The sequence below is a fragment of the Falco naumanni genome, chromosome 4 (assembly GCF_017639655.2).
Source record: "Falco naumanni isolate bFalNau1 chromosome 4, bFalNau1.pat, whole genome shotgun sequence".
NCBI classification, from domain to species: domain Eukaryota; kingdom Metazoa; phylum Chordata; class Aves; order Falconiformes; family Falconidae; genus Falco; species Falco naumanni.
Window position 1 is genome coordinate 46,577,381 of NC_054057.1, and position 19,393 is coordinate 46,596,773.

General features: G+C 43.1%; 1 long non-coding RNA gene across 1 annotated transcript; it reads right to left on the reverse strand.

Moving 5' to 3' along the window:
* Nucleotides 1-2,221: 2,221 nt before the first annotated feature.
* On the reverse strand, nucleotides 2,222-19,052 carry LOC121088069. Its single transcript, XR_005827818.1, has 2 exons — nucleotides 18,901-19,052; nucleotides 2,222-5,202 (listed from the first exon to the last, which is right to left on the reverse strand). It is a non-coding gene; the product is annotated as an uncharacterized LOC121088069 (long non-coding RNA).
* Nucleotides 19,053-19,393: the final 341 nt, after the last annotated feature.

The following is a 19,393-nucleotide window of genomic DNA, read 5'->3' on the forward strand; positions in this document are numbered from 1 at the left end:
TTTTTTTTTTTGAAAGCAGGTAGCCGTATAGTGCTGCAGGAGAAGCCACATAAGGAATTGGCATGCTAAATGCCTCAATTGTGGAGAAAAAGTTGACCCAACACTTAAAATCTATCATAGAACACAAATCCAGAGAAAACAAGTTTCATAGTTCTGAAAATCCAGTCTTGGAAAGATCCATTTGTGATGTTTGAATTGGACATAGAAAGGATGCTTTCTCTCCTTAGATTCAAAGTTCTGAAACACCAGGGTCATGTGTATAAAAATCTGAGCTCATTAAATTTGAAGGGCAAATTCCCATTTTACTTTTTTGCTCATTTTTTTTTTCTGAGTCCTCTATTTCAGATCTCTGCAAGTTCAGCTGTCCATTATTTTATGCGTCAGTCACAGTAATTCTAGATGCGTGTCATGTCTTAATGCATTTGAAATGCGTATCTGAGGTTGGATGTTGCTGTCCTGTTACTTGTAACGCCAGGACTGATATTAGGTAACCAACAGAAATGTGCTGCTTAAAACACAACCGGTGTTAAATCCCGGTTGTTTATTCATTGGCTGCCACCCCCCACCCCTTACCAAACAGACTAATCTCATGAACTATGTTGATTCTTTCTTTTGGAAATGGCTGAGAAGGCAAATACAGAAAGTTTTCTCACAGGCAGATACTGCAAATATCTACCTTGCTCATTTTGCTATTTCCTTGGGGTTTCATTCCTTTTTTCAGACTTTTTCTCTGTGTTTGGTCTTACAACCTCAGTAGTAATACACTCTAGAGAAACTATTCTGACTAAGCAAACAGTTCTGACAGAGAATGTTTTCATTTTACTTCGAATACTACTTATAAAGTGTATTTTATAAAATGTTGCAACTTGCCTGATAGAAAGCACATCACCTGGGGCATCTTCTGTCTGCTCTGCTCCTACTCTCGCTTTTTTGACAGCTTCTAGCCTCTCACCTCTACCTAAAAATACTTTACCACCTACACATATGCACACAATCAGTTCCTCCTTTCTCTTCTTTCTCACTGCTACAAAAGCACTTTTTAACAAAGTGCAGATACTGTGGGCTTTTTGCATGAACTTGTCAATCTACTCCCCATCTCCTGACTCCAGTAACAGATGAGACACTTTCATTTATATAACTGTGCATTATAAGGAAAATAAACTGAAAAAGGGTTAATGAAAGAATGTAGAAGAAGGAACCCATATTTCTCAGAAGTTCAGTGAAGAACTTTCACCATGATGCTACAAAGGAATGTTCTCTGCCTTAAGGAGGAACTTTTATCCACAGTTCGGAGATTATTTGTTTTACTGTGAAAAATCAGGGAGGAATTTGTAGGATTTTTCTACCTTGCCAGAAGATTATTTTTGTAAATCGTGTTAGCTAGACTGGGCTGTGGTCAGCGCATGCTTTCACTTTGTGCTGTTCATTTGCCAGATGGTCATTGTGGTGTCCAGTATTTGTATCTCTCTCTCTGAGATCATGCAGTGGTAGCTGTCACGGAAATCCAAATATGCCTATTGCTTGTATTAGCAGTCTCAATTGCATGTAAAGAACAATTTTTTACAACTATCTGATTGTCAGTGTTACTAAAGAACAAAGTGAGATTTGTTTTGGCCAAACTGTTCCTTTAATTCTTCTCTTGCCAAGACCATGCTCACTACTTACCTGTGAAGGTAAACTGTTTATCACTTTTCTCTTCTTGAGCATAGTATTCCAAACTGTATCACTTTGATGTGGAACATGAAAATACACCTCTGAGTCACAGCACAGAATTAGAAGTGGAGGAAGGTATTGAATAATTTTCTGTCAGAATTGTTAAAGCAGACAATGGGTGGAGGACATTTCTTTGTGCTGCTTTGACTTAAGACCTTTGCCTAAGCTAAATCTTGATCAGCTCTGCACAGCTAGTCATGTCTTGATCTAGCCACCATTTGAACTAACAGGCAAAACATACAAAAGGCACAATTAATCTTTCAAATAATAATATCTCTTTCATGGAATAAACCTGTAATGAAAGGAATGGATATTCAAAAAGCACAATGTAAATATCCATTTATACCTTGGAGAATTAAGAGTCCTGCACCAGTGTCTTTAATTTCTAAAAGTACCTTATTTTTTGTCTAATGAAAAGGAAAGAATTGTGTTTATGAACCAGTGATAAGCACAATCAAAAGAAATATAAAGATATTACATGGCTGTGCAAAAAGAATTAAATAAACCCTTGTGTGTTAAATGTTTTATTCGTATTGAAGTTCATTTTGTTATACTGTGCAGAGTTCAGGCTTAGAGAAGATACCCAAAGGAGTTTCTAGTTCCCTAAATCACTTAAGTTCAGTATTCAGGCCAGTGCAAGAGCTCAGCATGGTTCAGTGAGCAACTAATTAGCTCTGCTAATCCCATGCAACCTCAGAGGCTTCTCAAGGTCCAGTAACATTCCCAGTGGACAGTTGAAGTGAAGTTCTGTGAGGTTGTCCGGTTTATGCTGAATGCTGTTTCTGAGGAATAGCAGAGATTGATAGACTGGATGGGAGTCACTTCAGCTTAACAGGGATAGCTAAAAGTCAGGGGAGAGGTTCATTCTGCAAAATTTTCGGGGTATCTATTAGTATGTATCTACATCAAAGGTAGATGCCTAAGCTCCCTGGAAAATCAGTGGAGTTGTATTAGTTACAGTCAAAAGAGTCTAGAGAATAATTCATCTCATCTTAAAGCAGGTACCCATATGTGAGCAGAACGATTACACTCTAGAGTCTGTTGAAGTAATTACACTGTGGAAATCATTGCTGCTGGAACTGGTGAATGCCAAAAGTTTTCAGGTTCAAAAAGTATTAGACAAACTAATGAGAAAAAAATTGATGACTTAGAATTTTAATTTTCAGTTGCCTGAAGTGAACTTAATCCTATCTATCTTCAGAAAACCAGACATGTGTGTGTGATATTTCTCTCAAGTTTTTCTCTGAAATATTTTGCTCTATAAGCATGACATTTTCTCTTAAAGATGTTGCTTGGTCACTATAGGGTTGGTTGTGAAGAAAACAGAGAGAGAAATCCTGATGGAAGAGGTTTCACTCTATGGATCCCCGTGATTCAGAAAAAAATACTTCATCTAGTAACCGTGATATTTAACTCAGTAAACGTTTTTGCAAATCACGGTCTCAGGCTCTGGCTGTGCTGATAAACAAATGGGGCCACCCACCATGTTAAATCGTTAGCATGCTCCCTGGTATGGTTTCAGTGCATGGTTTTGGCCGAACTGAATCTCTCCATGTCCAAGCAGTTTAAGAATTAGCACAGACCAGAGACTGTTCCCATTAGGCACTTTGGATGCATCCACTCTGGTTTTGAGGGTGACAGAGTGTAGCTGATGGATGCTGCCAGTTCACCAGGGCCAGAGAGCAGTCTTAGCCTGTTTCATTTACTAGTACAGGCACAGCTTTAGTGTCCAGGGCTGTCTATATGACTGGGCAAGCTGCTGCTGCATGAAATACTGTATGTGCAGGGTGACTTTCCTATTTGAGCTGTGATAGGTGTGAGCTGGAAATGAGGAGGTGCTTTCTACCCATAATAGAAATAAGAACTAGAATAGCCAGTATTAGCAAGGGTAAAAAATACTTTTTTTTAATCATTCATCATGGAAGAGACCATTTGAAGCATGTTAACAGTGCACTCCGTCTTCTGTGAGGTCTCTAGCCATTTCCATATTCTCGTATTCAGTTGAACGTCACAAAGGTTAAGAGGGATTTTGATTCCTTTCTGTAAATATTTCAGGGGAAACACCAACAGAAGCTTTTCTCTCTAAGAAAAATGGATGCAAATTGGCTTTCTTTTTTCTTTTCTTTTTTTCTTTTTTCTTTTTTCTTTTTTTTTCTTTTCTTTTTTCCTTTTTTCTTTTTTTTTCTTTTTTCTTTTTACTTTTTACTTTTTTCTTTTTCCTGTTTTATAAAGCCCCTTGTCATCAGGAGGATGGAGATTTTTAATGGCTTCAGAGGCAGCACTAATATCGAGAAAAAAATCTTAACTCATTTCAAGATGCTGTTAGATCCATTTAGAGAAAAGATGTGACTTGGTTGCTTATGTCAAAGGAAGAAGGATTTGAAGGTCCCTGAATTCTCTGTGGCTGTGCCTATACCAGTGAGTTAAACACGCCTGAGCATCTCTCAGACAGTGAGGTCAACTGGCCCAGAAGGGCCCACAACCATAGGGCTCTTAATATTCAAAATCTGGTGTTCACATCTAGACTACCTATTGGGAAAGGTCTCATCACAGAACATGCGTGTGATATGGCAAGCTAGCCTCTGACCAAAGCCATGGGAAGGACTGTTCTAAGAATTTCACAGTATAGATGATCAAGTTCCAGTGCCTGTGACCATGTTTAATTTACTAGTACAAGTGCCACTTTTAATTCTTCCATCTCCAGTTCATCTATTCCATTATAGCCCCTGCGCCCACTCTTCTCTAATTCTGCTTCATGAAAGAGAAAACAAACCTTCCGTGCCAATAGCTGCTGCAGAAGGAGTCAGGTTATGACACTTCTATGACATGCTGCGTTTCTTTCTTTCAGTTCTGTGTTTTGCTTCTGACAAAAAAAGTTATTTCAAGTCCGAGTGGGCTGGTATGAGGGAAACTATGTGCTGGCTCAGAGTTCTTAGCAATTTCAGCATATCATAGCCATTCCCAAGGAGTCACTGGAGTTCATGAACCAAACCTTCCAATTCCGTTGCTCCTTCTTCAAATAGAGCTATCTTCAGGAATCCAAATCCACATTTTGCCTTGTTTGCTTTCCTGCAAGTTTCTCTGCTGGTTTTCCATGTGCTCTCTGTTCTTTCTCCCTAATTGTTTTCCATTGGAAAAGGAACAAAAACCCTTACAAAGTATTTCATTGCTCTAAGGCTGGCATAGCAATAATGCTGTAGGACACAGTTAATGCTGCCATTAGTCCTGTTGTCTCAGCTGCTTCTAGCCAGAAGTGAGTCATTCATTTTTCACTAGAGAGCAAACCATGGGAGAAACTCATAAGAAGGGGATTAGCTGGGTCTTCATTATTTGTATGTGTTTTTTTAAAATAGTAAAATCAATGTGTCATTAGAAAGAATGGAAATCTGTAGTATTTTGGCTGGACCAGCACAGGTTTACACCCCAAGCTGATGTGAAGGATCCTCTGGAACATTTTGGGTAGATCACAGCTTGATTGTACAATTGCTCCTTGATAAAGAAAGGGGGAAAAGAAAAACCATGTTAGCTGCGACACTGCATTGCACCTCTTCACCATAGCTGTTGTGTGGTGCCTTTTCCCCCAGTCTCAGCCATTCCCTATGCTGGCACTCCCTAAAGCGTCAGTGGAAACTTCTCACCTGTATCACTGTCATTAAGCCAGTCCCCAGACTTCCTTGTTTTCATCAAAACCATTGATTTGTGTAACCACAGACTTCATTTGAAAACTCAGGTTTCAATTTAATAAATGGTAAACCTTTTAGTGAAAACGTTGGTGGCAAATATAAACAATTTTGGAAGGGGGAGAGGCTTATATCTCTTTTGAAGCCAACAAAATAAAAATATGTCCAGTACATGAACATTTTAGCCAGTTCTAGTTAGCTCACTCCCTAATTAGATAGTCTAGAAGCTGCATACTAGGTCATGACTTTAGTAGTATGTAATATGTGTGCTCCATCCGCTGTTTTACATAACTGAGGTCATGATCTCTTCCTGCAGAGTGGGAAGAAATATGGTGCAGCACCTGTCTGCCCTGACAACAGAGTGAGGCTGTGTAGGATGCTGGTTTCGGTCAGGATGAAACTATGCCCTGGAAGGGAGGAGCCCATAGCTAGTTAGTCCATTGCTAACAGCTGAGCCAAGATAAAAGCTGTTAAAGCCAAGGTGGGTTCACAAGGAAGTAGTAGCAGAGCTGTAAGTACCTATTATACCACTGATAAAAGAATACCTAGAAGGTGCTTCCAATTATGAAATAATAACTATACCTTAGGGATGAATAAACTCCAAAGCCAAATGAGAGGTGTTCATTGGCTCAGAGTTTTGTTATCATTATATTTGCAATTAATGAAAAGGGAGGGAGAGTTCTCAGGCTCCCTGCCGAGATAAAAAAAGCAAGGAGGGGGGGCAAACAAAATTAAAAACAGGCCCTGACTTGGGTCAAAACAAATTCAAATGTGAGAGTTTTTGTAGCAAAACAAAGACCTTGTAGTTTAGTTCAAATGAAGCAGAAACTGGATTTAAAATCATGTTTACCATCTCTTCCAGATTAGCATCGTAACCGTGAGACAGTCACTCTAAAGTGGGCCACCTTCAGTCCCTCTGGTTGGCACAGTTCTGGTGTGTGGAAAATATATGAGCAGTCATTTCAACAAAGGACATGAATGCTTCTCAGCCTCGAGCACTCCTCAAGGATGGAAGATATCTGAAGCTCAGTCCCTCTGCCAGTGAAGATTTAATTATTAATGCTAAGTGGAACAGCAGCAACAGGATTGCAAGCACCCCAGAATATTTAATGGTGTGGCAGATAGCGATGAAGGACTGAAAAAGAGGTGGTGGAGGGGGCTTAAATCCCCTGAAGCAGACACTGAACCTGCGTCTTTCACACTGAGAATGAATGTTCAAAGAGAGGCGGCCCCCTCCCCCAGCTCCGTGATGGGAATACAGTGACATTGCTTTTCCTTTGCTCTCCCTAGGCAGCATCGTTCAGATTAATTCAGATCAAATCTATGAAGTTTCCGAACAAATGAAAAATAAAAAATCACAACCTTATTTGTTGTGATTTTACTATTCACTGGGAAATAAATCATCCATTCCTACTCTCGTTTAATGGAAATTGTTTAGTGCGTTATTAACCCCAAGTTATCATTAAGAGAAACACAGTATCTATAGGCATCTTGTCTCTTGGTCAGAAAATGAAGTGCAAGATGGTTACTTCTGAGCAGGTCTCTCAAACTGCAGGTTTTTGTGCCCGTCCATCTGGCACTGAGTTAAATGCTAGAGCTCACCTCCCTACATTAACTTTGCCATAACAGAACAGCAAAATAATCACAGAGCTGGAAATCTGGACCACATAGTCCGTGCATGCCACAAAATGATTGTCTCATTAGGTGCTGAACACACAATAATTTGAAAATAAGCATGAAACAGGTTGCTGCTGTGGAGGCTGAGAAGCTGCCATACCAGCAGAAGTTAAAACAGATTTGCTGATATAGTGGAGGGTAGATAATAAACATTACTAAATTTGAATAGATACAGGTCTTCAACTATTGCTCTTGCAGTTACATTATTATTGGGATCTCAATCACATACCCACCCAAAACAATTGTGTTCATCAACCCTTTTAATTTGCTTCTTGGAAGGTGGCAAGGGAGACATAAAAATGGAAGAATTGTCTTTTCTTTCAGTATTTTTCTGCATGTTTTATGAGAGGGCATTACTCATTCTTCCCACTTTATTATGCCTTTTTTTAGGAACTTGGAAAGGTTTATCTCTGGAAGAGACCAGTACAAGGAAACACTTGTATAAGAAAAAAACAGAACATCATGGTAAGGAGAAAGCAGCTCAGAAGTTTCTAAGTGTGCTCTCTCTTTAGGGGAAAAAAAAAAAAAAAAAAAAAAAAAAAAAGAACGTTCAGTGATACTGAGATGTTACAAAGTAGAAAAGTAGAAACTGAGAAAGGTTTTCACACAAACTAGAACATGGAACTTGTTGCCAAAGTCTTTCACTGCGGCCAAGACCGTAGAGAGGTGAGAAAACAAAAGGAGCTTTGCGCAGGTAGCTGTGGAACAGCTGCGGTTGTAAATGCTCAGGTTTTGCAGCATAGACCAGCCTTTTGTGTCTTCCCCTGGTGGATAAGAAACCAGGACATGTTGTCTCATTTGATATTCCTCCAGAAGAGCTTGATTTTTTCGACTTTCAGAGATGAGATGTTGGTGCAAACAGACCTCTTGAGCTGAGAGCATGGGTCTATATTTATGTTTAGCCTATAAGAATTTTGAGGTGTTTAATCTTGACAGATGTAGGGTGTAAGTTTACCAAGTAAAATCATCACTTCTAGACACAAATGTGCTTGATTCCTAAGGAAACATGTTTTATAGATTCCAGGTTACCCAACCTGTGTTGTTCTTTCCTGTTCCTTTGTTTACTCCAGAGAAACTCAAGAAAGTTAAACAGGTTTCCATTTCCTGTGACAAAAGCCAACTGCACGCAAATTTGATGGTTTGCAAAGTGTGCAGGTTGATTAACGGTGAATCACAAGATAGAAATTCCTCCAAAGTATTTTCAGGAGCTATGAAACAGCCGTTTACAAGATAGTACCAGGATTTTGTCCCTGTCTTTTTAAAGATGCATCCTATACGCCCACCACTCTTTGCAATATTATAGGCAACAGTTATTTTTAGGTCATGCCTCAGTCACGCCTTGGCATCCCATGTGTGACCAGCTGCATCACCTGACAGGTGGCAGGACAAGTAGCTGGGTCACCTTTGAGCCCTAAGGCCAAGATGAGTGAATAAAACCACATTTCCACCACTGGAAAACTTAAGAAACAAAGGGAATGTGTACCTGTCTCTCTTCTTTATTTAAAATCTCCCCCCCGAGCAATTATAGATGAATTATGCACTCTTCCCCTCTCCTGTGTATGCACTTTCTAGCTGGCTAGATTTTAGTAATCTATTATTCATTGGCTTGCTCTCTCTTCCCTCCTTTCCCCCTCTCTCCCCACCGCCGGGATCTGGCAGGGCTGCTGGGGAGGCTCCAGTCCCACCCGTGCCCAGGCCCCCACTCCTCCCGCTCACCCACTACGGGTTATTGCCATCTGCTGGAAAACCAGGATGGACTGCCAGAGAAACTCATCCCCATTCCTGGAAGTCAGGCCCCTCAAACTGGGTAGCTGAGCTGTGAGCTGGGGCTTGCTGCAGCACAAGGGGCATCTCGGGGGGCACTAGGCGAACAGGTTGCCCCCAAGGCTCTGGGTGAACCCTAAAGCAACTGCCGTGCAGCAGCCACAGGATTATTATGCAGAGCTAGGTTGTCACACAGTTGGTAGGCTTCCTTTTAAATACAGATCTTTTCAGGTCATTTCATTAGGTATACAAGACTTTCTTCTCTCAAAGGTTAATTAAATCCTAAACACAAGTGAGAAGAATCACATTTAAAATTCCCCTAAGCAAGCAGGTATTTTAGGAACAGTAAGATCTTCCACATCTTACAAAACCAAAAAACTACTCTGGAAATAAGGATGCATTCTGATTCCAGGAGCTCCTGAGCCTTTCTGCAGCCTCTGACTGACCACCTAATGGTCCTGCTGAGCAAAATGTGGGCAAAGAAATCTACTGTACTATGTAGGATCCCAGGCAGGTGACTATCAATATGCACATTTAAAAGAAGCTCTTATGCTTTTGTATCATGTGTCATTATGTTGAAGCTCAACTGCTATCACTGTCAAAGGGAAATTAATTAATGTCTTAATAGGAGATGAAATGACAGCTCCGATTTGATGTGTTACCTTTTATTCCTGACTGTACATTGCAGTCATTTAATACCCTCCAGATAGGTGCTTTTCTAGAAGTATACAGATTACTTTTTATAGCTCTAAATCTTCTTTTACTTCTTTACTTACAACTTCAAATAACTTTTTAATTGGCTTGTCAGATAGCAAAAGGCCAAGTAAGGTGCTCAAGAGGGTAATAATCCTGACCAAAGAAAATACAACGTAGAGGGGAGACAATTACATTTACTAGACAAGCCTATGATGTATCACAAAGAATTAGTTCATATTATAGATAAAATTGCAAAACAATTGCAAATAATACCTTAAAAGAGGACAGATCTGAGAATCCAAACACTTGCTTTGGAATATTTTTTAATTAAAGCCATATGTTTCATTATCTTAATTTTAGTATCCTGAATATTTGGCTTGGTGTGAGTGCTGGGAAGTTTAGTAAAAATGCTACACCAAAGACAGTGTTCAGGTTATCTTCCTAGGCTGAGGAAATCTGACAGTCATTTATCTGCAGACAGGTTGTAGTCTGACAAAATGATATGCTGATGACTCTATTTTCTGTAAATTCTGCAATTTTTCATTCTGCGATTGCACAGAAAGAAGACAAATGACCTTGTTAAAATCAATGCTCCCCAAAGTAAAAGAAGCCTTTGATTTGGTCAAGATCTTATTATCTAGCACTTACATGTGAAGGCTGTTGAAACTTTATATTGTTTTTTGAGCATCAGAAAGAGAAACAAGTAGTGGATCTGCAGAGGCTGCAGGGCCTTCTCACACCGGGCTTTTGTCACATGCATTTCATTCATGGATTTATTCTTGTTAATTGACCGTAAGATGCAGATTATTATTTTATCATCCACCTGCATGCTGGAAAGTATGTAACAAGGGAAGTGAAGTACTCAGTTGTTCACATTTACAATCCATACTGCCATGAACAAGTAATAGATATAACAGAGTAAAAAAAGTGGCTACTGTGCTGAAGAATTAGTACTAGAGAAAAGAAAAGAAGTGGTATACAGAGAGAAGAAGATGGTGTGGCAACTAGGCAGCCTTGCTGCTGCAACCATCGCGTGTGACAAAAACCCCCATGGCACAGTGCTCAGAGCTGCAGGAGGGCACAAGCTTCCCCGCTCCCTTCTTCCCCTCAGGGAATCTACAGCTCTGGGCACCACAAAAAATACTGCAGTTGAATGGCAGCATTGCTCTTACTGCTTGATTTGGGGGATGCTTCACTAGAGCATTTTACTGAGTTTTAGCAAGAATTAATCAACTAATGTACCAATAGCACACCAAGCCTGTCCTGCTGGTGGTCCATTTGGAGGTATGATTTAAATATTTTTTTTTTTTTGTTACTGTTTTTAGAAATGCTTTCGGGTAGGAGGTAAAGGAATGTAATTGGTGTAGCTGATTCTCACAATTTTGTGTTCATTTGATTTAAGGGCTGGCTTGGCTGATGCAGGACTGTGATATCAGGGCTGTGCACAGGCAAGTTTCTCCCTCTCTCTCTGCCCACAGGGTGCCTTCCTTGGTCCCCCTTACCACGTAAAGGAGTCATTCTGTCCTCCCACACGATGCCTAGGGCTGGGGGGCATGGTGGGTGCCCTTCAAGCCTCTTTCCAAACCCTAGGGGAAATCGCAGCTGGAACCTGCCCATAAACCAGAGCAGGGGGTCCTCAAGCCCACTGCCCCATGCTGCCTACACCTAGGAGGGGCTGAGAGAAAGGCTTGGCCGGGGAGGACTGGGGACACCAGAAGAGACTCAGCTGGGACCGGTTTCCCTGTGAGGAAGGGGAAGCAGCAGATGGAGCTGGTGGTCAACTTCTGTCAGGGGTTTCTCTACTCCTGACCCAGGACACCACACAAGTTTCCATTCACTCCTCAACATGCAAACCTTAGCAGCATGACGCTGCTGTAGGACACGGGTTTAAAACAGCGAAGACCTTTTGTTTACAGGTTTCCATTTCAAAACACGGAAGGTTTTATATAGCAGGGTAGAGATTTTTCTGTCAAGTCTAATCCAGGCCAATGCCACGCCGTAATCCCCTAATTATACTATGCTGTAGGATCAGTGTCTCTAATCCCTAATTATATCTTTGCTTGGAAAATGTTTTGTCTCACTTCTGTCTCTTCCACAGGTCTCCACCTGCTGCTAGTAGGTAGATCTCAGTAGTTTCTTAGAAGGAAATAGCAAATTCTCCCCCAAAAGTAGTTCAGTCATCCTAAAACTGTTCATAAATTTGACCCAAATAGTTATTTCTAGGGAAAAAAAAAACCCAAACAAAAACATGATTAATTGTTGGTGACAATTCTGCCCACTGTGAAGGGGGGATTCTGCAGGATGCTTTTGGCTTTGCTCACTCAGAGGCTCTTCCAGTCTCATCACTGAAAAACATCACCCCTAGGCATTGGAGACTTATATCTGCTCCAAAGGAAACCTCATCCATTAGGGAGCATTTAGCCAACGAGCAGTGATTACCCAGCTATTCAGGAGAGCATCCCTGAACAAGACACGATTTATTGCTCAATTGGACACAATTGCAACGTTTTGACATCCTGACATCCTTGTCATTCACCCAGCACAACGGGGGCACAGCTGCTTTCTGAGGGAGGACTTGTCAGCATGGTGCTGGCTGGCATTGTCCTCTCCAGCTTGTCTCAGTGCCCCTCTCTCCTTTCTCCTAACAAAGGCTTTTATTCACATGATTTCCTGGAAACCTGCTGGGTGGGAGGAGAAGAGCCAGAGGAACAACTGTCTCTCCCAAAGCATTTGGCCCCCAAATATATGACTGTCTCCAATGCCTCTGGGCCAGCCCACTCCAGGGAAGTCTCCACTGACCCTAAATGGTAGATGTGGGTTTAAATTTTTTTTTTTTTTCCCATCCTTTCCACCTGCTGTGTGTGGTACTATTGGTGAATGCAAGGAAAAATTTTTTTTTGCTTTGGGTCAGATGGGATGTTTTAAGTGGACAAAGCTTTTTTAACCGGAAAGAAACACCTGCAAATTTTACATACTGCTCATTTGGATCTTTGTTTCTTTGTTTCTTTTATTAATATTTTGGTTCAGCTGCTGAACTGAAATAAAAAAAAACAAAACGGTTCATAATGTTGGGATGGGGCTGACTCCCTGTTCAGAATAATAATGGCAGTTGGTTCGGTGTAGGCATTGGTTTAGTGATCTGTGGAAAGTCTGCAGTGAAAACAATACTTGGTTCTTCTTGAGTCCTGTACAACTTCCACAAAATGAAAGAAATCAGTGGTCTGTGGATCTGGCCCTACCACTGTAGCAGCTTGTAGAAGCCACCTGATAATAGTGCATCAGGATTCAGAGATTTAATAACAATTGCTATGTGAAAAAGATGCAGAATTAAATTAATCTCACATTATTCAAAGTGGGAGCAGTAAATATTGTAGAGGACCATTAAGGAGCGGAAGGTTAAAAATGCTGATCCAGCAGTACCAGAAGGGCTTGGGGACAGGTTTCAAAGCAGCGTTTAGTTCAAAATGCTTTAGGAAAAACAGTAACAGGCCATGAAGGCTTTGGGGTATACAGGTGGGAAGCCTTTGGTGAAAAAACAAGTTTGCTTTCTTGAAAATCAAAAAGAAAGAGCAGGAGTGGTGCTAATGAAGAAACTGGGGAGCTCACTGTCCCCCACCCTCTCCTCCCTCTGGCAGGGATGGGGTGCTGTGCTGTCTGCACCAGTGCTGAGCTCCCTCTTTTATTAAGTACTTCAGCATATTAAAAGCAGAGTGATTTTAAATTTCAGGTTCAGTGTTAGTAGGCAGATAGTCTGGCCTTTCCCTGCATTTGGGGGGTTGGAGGTGATCATGAAATTGCCCCAACATTCACCATGACTCAGAAAAACCTAACACTGAGAAATCCCAGGTTGGGTCCCCATACCAAACACATCTGGCAGTGCCTCTGTCATCCTGGAAGCCTTTGATGGGACCAGAGGACAAATGCGGTGGCATCAGCCAGGCAGAGCTGTCTTTCGGCATGTCTTTTGCAATGGCAAATGTTATTGGTAGACAACTCCTAAGTTTAGTCATTGCAAAGGTGTCTCAGACCCAGGACAGGTATGTTTGATGTGGAACCATGAAGGTAGGATACCCATGGACAAGCTGCATAACCCGGTGGTTTTGGTGGACAGCATTGCTGAGCTGCGGGCAGTTTTGTTCACACATCTCCAGTGGTGTGAGCAAGTCTGACATCTGTTCCCCAAACTGGTAGGTGGCAGGTAAGGGCTGCTGGCATTTGTAAAACTGGTGTGTTTGCCTCTGAGAGCAACAAACCATGATTTTGTGAAGCTTTCAGGATCTGAGCCCCTCTGGCACAGCAGAGTGTGAGACCTGTGGCGCTCTCCATGCTCCATGTTTGTAGGACAGGTGAGGAGGTCTCTTCCCAGGTGCCATCAGGGAGAGACCCTCACCGTCAGCCTTGTGTGTGCAATACTCTCATAACCTGGTGGTGACCGTGGTGGAGGGAAGTGCTGTTCAGGCACTGCTGTCATTGTGCCTCTGCTTTCGATGGTTGGCGGGTTGAAGCCCTGGGCTGCCTGTTGCATATCGACTCTCTGCTCTCCGTGGAAGGGGGGAAGCTCACAATGGGAGGAGGGGGCTCTTGGAGTTTGAATTGGAGGAGACTTCAAGCAAAGAAAGATGAACTGGAGGACCTTCAGTATTCACTGATTGTGGTTTTTTTCAGGGAGAGAGCTGGCTTTCATCTGGGCTCAGGGTTACTTTATCACCCAGAGATGTGCTCCAAGAAAGAGGAACTTCCATCTCTTGGGAGGCTGGGTTGCAGCAGTTACTGTGAGATGCAAACAGTCCCTCCGCGTGATACTGCACAATGGATTAATACAGCTCAGGACTATTTGTACAAGCTGAGCAGGATTTTCAGCACAGCAATTGCCCTAAAACTCTGGAATTCCTAATTGCCATCACAACCCTGTCATTGCATGACTGATACTCAGTATGTGACACAGCATTAATTGTGCATTTCAGTTTGGAAATTGCAACTAATTACTGTTGTCCTGACGAGTGCTTCCATACTTCCGCCTGTTCGCACACACAGAGTTGGTAGGAATACATCAAAGATTTGACCTGTCTAAGCCAGTCGTTCAAGAAGTATGAAATTACGATGAATCTCAGGCCAGTAATGCCAGCAAAAGCTGTGGGCCAGCTGGAGTGCATCCCCATGTCACGGTGTGAAAGTGAAATTCATACATGCTTTTGTTAGGTTGGAAGAGTGGATTTTGATGCCCTGACTTGTTAACCTTGCACCTTTCCTGGCATCACACCCAACTTGGAGGTTTATCTAGTGAAATACGACTATGAATAATAGTCCTCCAAACAAGCTAATGTCATAATTTTTTAAGAGAAACGGAAGCAGAGACTCCTTCCAGGAAGGAGTGTGGCGGCGGGTGCATGCCCACGCCTGCCACAGGGCAGCTCGGAGGCAGCCAGGTGCCTGGGGGCCGGCAGCACGTTCCACTGAGCCACTGAGTCACTCCGCCTTGGAGCACCCCGCTGCTGCCAGCTACCAAACCATCATGCAATCAAGGTGATGGCTCTTGCACAGGTAATGCTCTGAACACTGCCTCAGCCAGAAGCACTCAAACAATGCCTGCAAAGCAAATGCAGTGTCCCTAAGCACCTATGTCGAGGCTGGTACATGCCTGTTTTGCAACAGGAACGGCAATGTGTGCCACAGCCTTGCTACCGGAGACCTGAACCTCCCATTTAGTCTAAACATGCCCATGGCCGCCCGTGGCATCTGTCAACATCCTGATTCAGGTTCGTGCTATGGCTGCTGCTCACAGCCACCAAGGACATGAGTCACGGGGGAGTGGGTGAGCACACTGGCTCCCTTCAAAGCACAATGCCCTTTCCTGAGGTTTGGAGGTTGCTTTTTATTTCTTTTAATATTCCCTTTCATGTGGCCAAAGGCCTGCCCTCCTTCGCAAGGGGAGAAAGGGAGGGCCAGGACACAGCTCAGCTAGCGCAGCTGAATCATACAGAGGCAGGATGTTGTGTCAATCTGTCTGAGAGCAGTTTAAGAGGCAGACTAAAAGCAAGGTGCTTTAGCCTGAACATAGCTCTACTACCCCATCCCCTCCATCACCATCTTAGTTATTATTTATTGCCTAATTAATAACAGATGTTCTACTTCTGTTGCTAACATACTATGAGACTTTCAGAAAATCATTCTGTACCCCCATGTGTGATCTTTACACAGAAAAGAAGTCTGACCTCTGTGAAGTGTTTCATAAGCCAAGAGCAATATAAACGTGTTTCCCCCAGGAGCTATTTTCTCTGTCTCAAGCAAGACTTTCCCAATATTTGTTTGTCTGCTTTTCATTTTAAAAATATAGTTTAAAATGTTTAGCAGTAAGAAGTGCTGTTATAAAACCAAACTGTACAAAGTCTCCAACATGTGACAGCCTGGGGTAATCTCACTGACTGTATTGCACACGCATTAGCACACACATCAAATGAAAATAACATTTTAGAGGGGAACATATTCCACGTCACTCCCCCACAAGAATATTTCAGAGGGTATAAGAGACTTGCAGCTGTTCGGAAAGTATTAGTCTCATTGCAGAGTGAATCAATATTCAGTGACATATCTTTTTCCAAGCAGATCAGAGTACAAGATCTTCCACTTTGTTGATGCTCTGGGTATGCTTGTGCAGAAAGAGAGGTGGCAGCATGCAGCTTCCTACCACCATCTCCCCTGGTGCACCGATGCTACCTGACAGCAAGACACCTGCATTGCCAGCTGTCCCCTGGTACAAGCAGCAGGTACGCTACTGCTGCCAGCCATGGGAGTATGACCAGCCACAGCATTAGGATGGCACGCTGCATTTTCAGGGCACTGTGTGCTTCTTAGCGAGTGTTCACTGTGCTGAGTGGAGTGTGCAGCAAGTTCACAGCAAGGAGTCCACACACTGGACTGCTGCCAAGTCAGGCTCTACCTTGCAAGCAGCTGTATTAAATGGAATGTGAGCTTTGCTGACACTTAGCGCCAGGCCCAATCTGCACCAAGTTGGTTTATGCAGCTAATGCCCTACTGGGGCAGGGTAGCTGCTCCCTTCCCACCAGCCAGAGGGATGCTCAGCCACAGCTGCTCTGCTCCCTGGAGTGGGAGGAACTCCAACCACAGCCTCCTTGAGCACTGCTAGGGCTGCTGCTGACCTCAGGCTGCGTGGGTTGGGGCTGCAAGCACAGCGGAGAGTGGCCCTGCCTAACCCCACACTCATGGTGTAAACTGAATTAGGTCATTTCATCTGGAGAGCACCCACAAGGCTGTCTCTGTATCAAAGGATCAGCAGAACATAACTGTCTCAAGGAATAAGAAATTCAAACATACACACACATGCATACATTCACACACATGTATATATACATACTTATGTATTTATATATAAATATATATACCTGAATACAGCCTGAGGTATTTGGTGTATTAGACAGCAGTCAGCTTCTGTCTGACTTTAATGAGTATTTGTTAATGCATGTGCATTAAATGAATGCTGACTGAGTCAAATACAAATGATATCAGTAAGATATACAGAAGATAAACCTAACTTCCCAGCTAAATGCATTGCCCTGCTCTCCTCCTCTACCTGGCATTTTCAGACTCCAAGCCTAGGAAACAATCCTGCTACAACCATCACACACGACTAGCTATAAACACAGAGTAGAGTCACAGGGATTGTTTAGGCTGCGATAGCACTCTGCGATACTTAACATTTTGACTAGCATTCATAACATCCCAATTACACAGGAGACACAGAAGAGGTAGGTACCTACCCACAAGATGAAAAACCACTGCAGGGAGCATAACATGCCCCAGGCAAGCTGCTGGAATAACTGCCAGGGAGGGTAAAGCCCAGCCCTGCTCCCCACGAGGGCTTAAACACTTCTTTGCAAATACTCCTTCTAATCCCATCTTTTTAAAAAAGGGGATGTTTTTCAGCTCTTTGAAGGCATATAGGAAGTGGGAGTAGGAAATCCTCTCTGTAGATCCATACATGAATCATGACTTTTTGTTTTGGTTCATTTAAGTGCTGGGTTTGGTTTTCATTGCTGCTACTTTCACCCACTGGCTTAGTGGTTAAAACAGTCAGCTAAAATGTGGGAAACCCTGGTCCAACCCCTTCCTCCACTCAAGGGCAGTGGCAGGCTCTCGCTATCCTCTCGGCTCCACCTGCAGTAGTTCTCCCTTTTTTGTACAGTCCGTAAATATTTCTTGGGTCAAGTCACAGTGAATCTCTGGCCTAGAGGTAGAAAAGCTCTTTCCCATCCTCACTCACAATAATTACTGAATACCAAATAGTGAAATGTTCCCTGACACCAAGACTTCCTAATCTGGGTATAAGAGGGGTCAGCACTTCCCCTCTCCCTGGCTGCAGTGGCCTGGGAGGTGGCAGATGTGTAGGGACTTTGATGACATCAGGTGTGGGAAAGCAGGATGTAACAGAACTAGATCCTTACAAGGGCAGGGCAGGGCGCTGTGAGTACACCGACATGTTGGGTTATGACATTGTCTGAGGCTCCTCTTAGATGTGTGTGCTGGTCTATAATCTGCACTGCTGTAAAGATATAACAGGAATTAAACTAAAAGGTGGTCTCAATCTTTTCTAAAATATCTGAGGTCAGTATGCATTCAGAACTTCCCGGTGGACACTGGATTTTCTGTTGATGATCCTGCCATGATGCTACCTATTGCTACTAGCAGCACCAGGCAAACTACTCCAGCTCTGCTCTGTAGAGGCTCTAAGCTATGCTAACACAATAAAACATTTGCTTAAGGTGAAAGGTTTTTCCCGGAAAATGTAATGGCAGGAGAAGAAGTGAAATGGAGGAAAGAAAGGCTCTATACACCTGTATCCCTTCCCAGACCAATACAACACCCACTCCTTTGAAAAGAAGCCCCCTTGACTTTCCCCCGATCACATGAGGCATTTTGCCTTTGAAATTCTCTCCAGGCACACTAGGTTTTAGGTCTGCTCTTAGGAATGTACCTTACTTTTCCATTTCTGCTCTGACCACATAAAATTGCAAACCCCTCATGGTGATGCACTTGACGGGCTGAACTCAAAGCAAAGCATCATGGAGCCCCTCCTTAACCACACGGCAGACTGGTCCTTTCTGCTGACGTTTTACCCACCACCTCATCTCCCCAAATTTCTAAGCATTAAAGCAGAGAGGAACCTGCCCCGGCAGGGAGGTGCGCTTCAACCAGCAGAAACCGATAACGGCAGAAGTATTTTGCTGCGTCAAATCCCTGGCAGCACCATAACTATATATTTTCCTGATGGTTATCTCCTTTCCTGGGGTGCTCTGTGGGTGCAGCACAGGGAAATCGTGTTTCACAAAGTCAGTGCCAACCCACGCCAACTTACCCTTTTATTCAGCGGCAACAAGGTCTTAGCATCTCTTCCAGCATCTCCTCCAGCAGCCAGCCCTGGGTAATGCCCACAGTGAAACGGAGGCACAATTCACTCTCTGCTGTTGTCAGGGATGGGCAGCTCGTCTTTTCTCTCCCCTCCCTGTGCCTTGCATTCCCATTTTCCCCCGGGCTCTGGAGGAACAATCCTTGCCTTGTTCCCGCTCAGTGACCTGGCGCTGGGATTAACACGCATGAGCGGCTGCATCATCTGCACAGGGAAAAAATGCTGGGGCTGGAGCTGGGAGGGCAAAGGCAAAAGCATTTGCCCCAGCCACTTAGGCCTGGCCACAGCATCTGCTGGGGTGCACGGAGATTTAACATAACCCAGGAAAGACGTTCCAAAAAACCCCTGACCTACCCTGGGTTTTGAGCAAAATGAAGAGGCTGATCTGTGAGGTTTCTTGGGTGGAAAGGGCATCTGCAGGGAAAGCCTCGTGCTGCAGTTG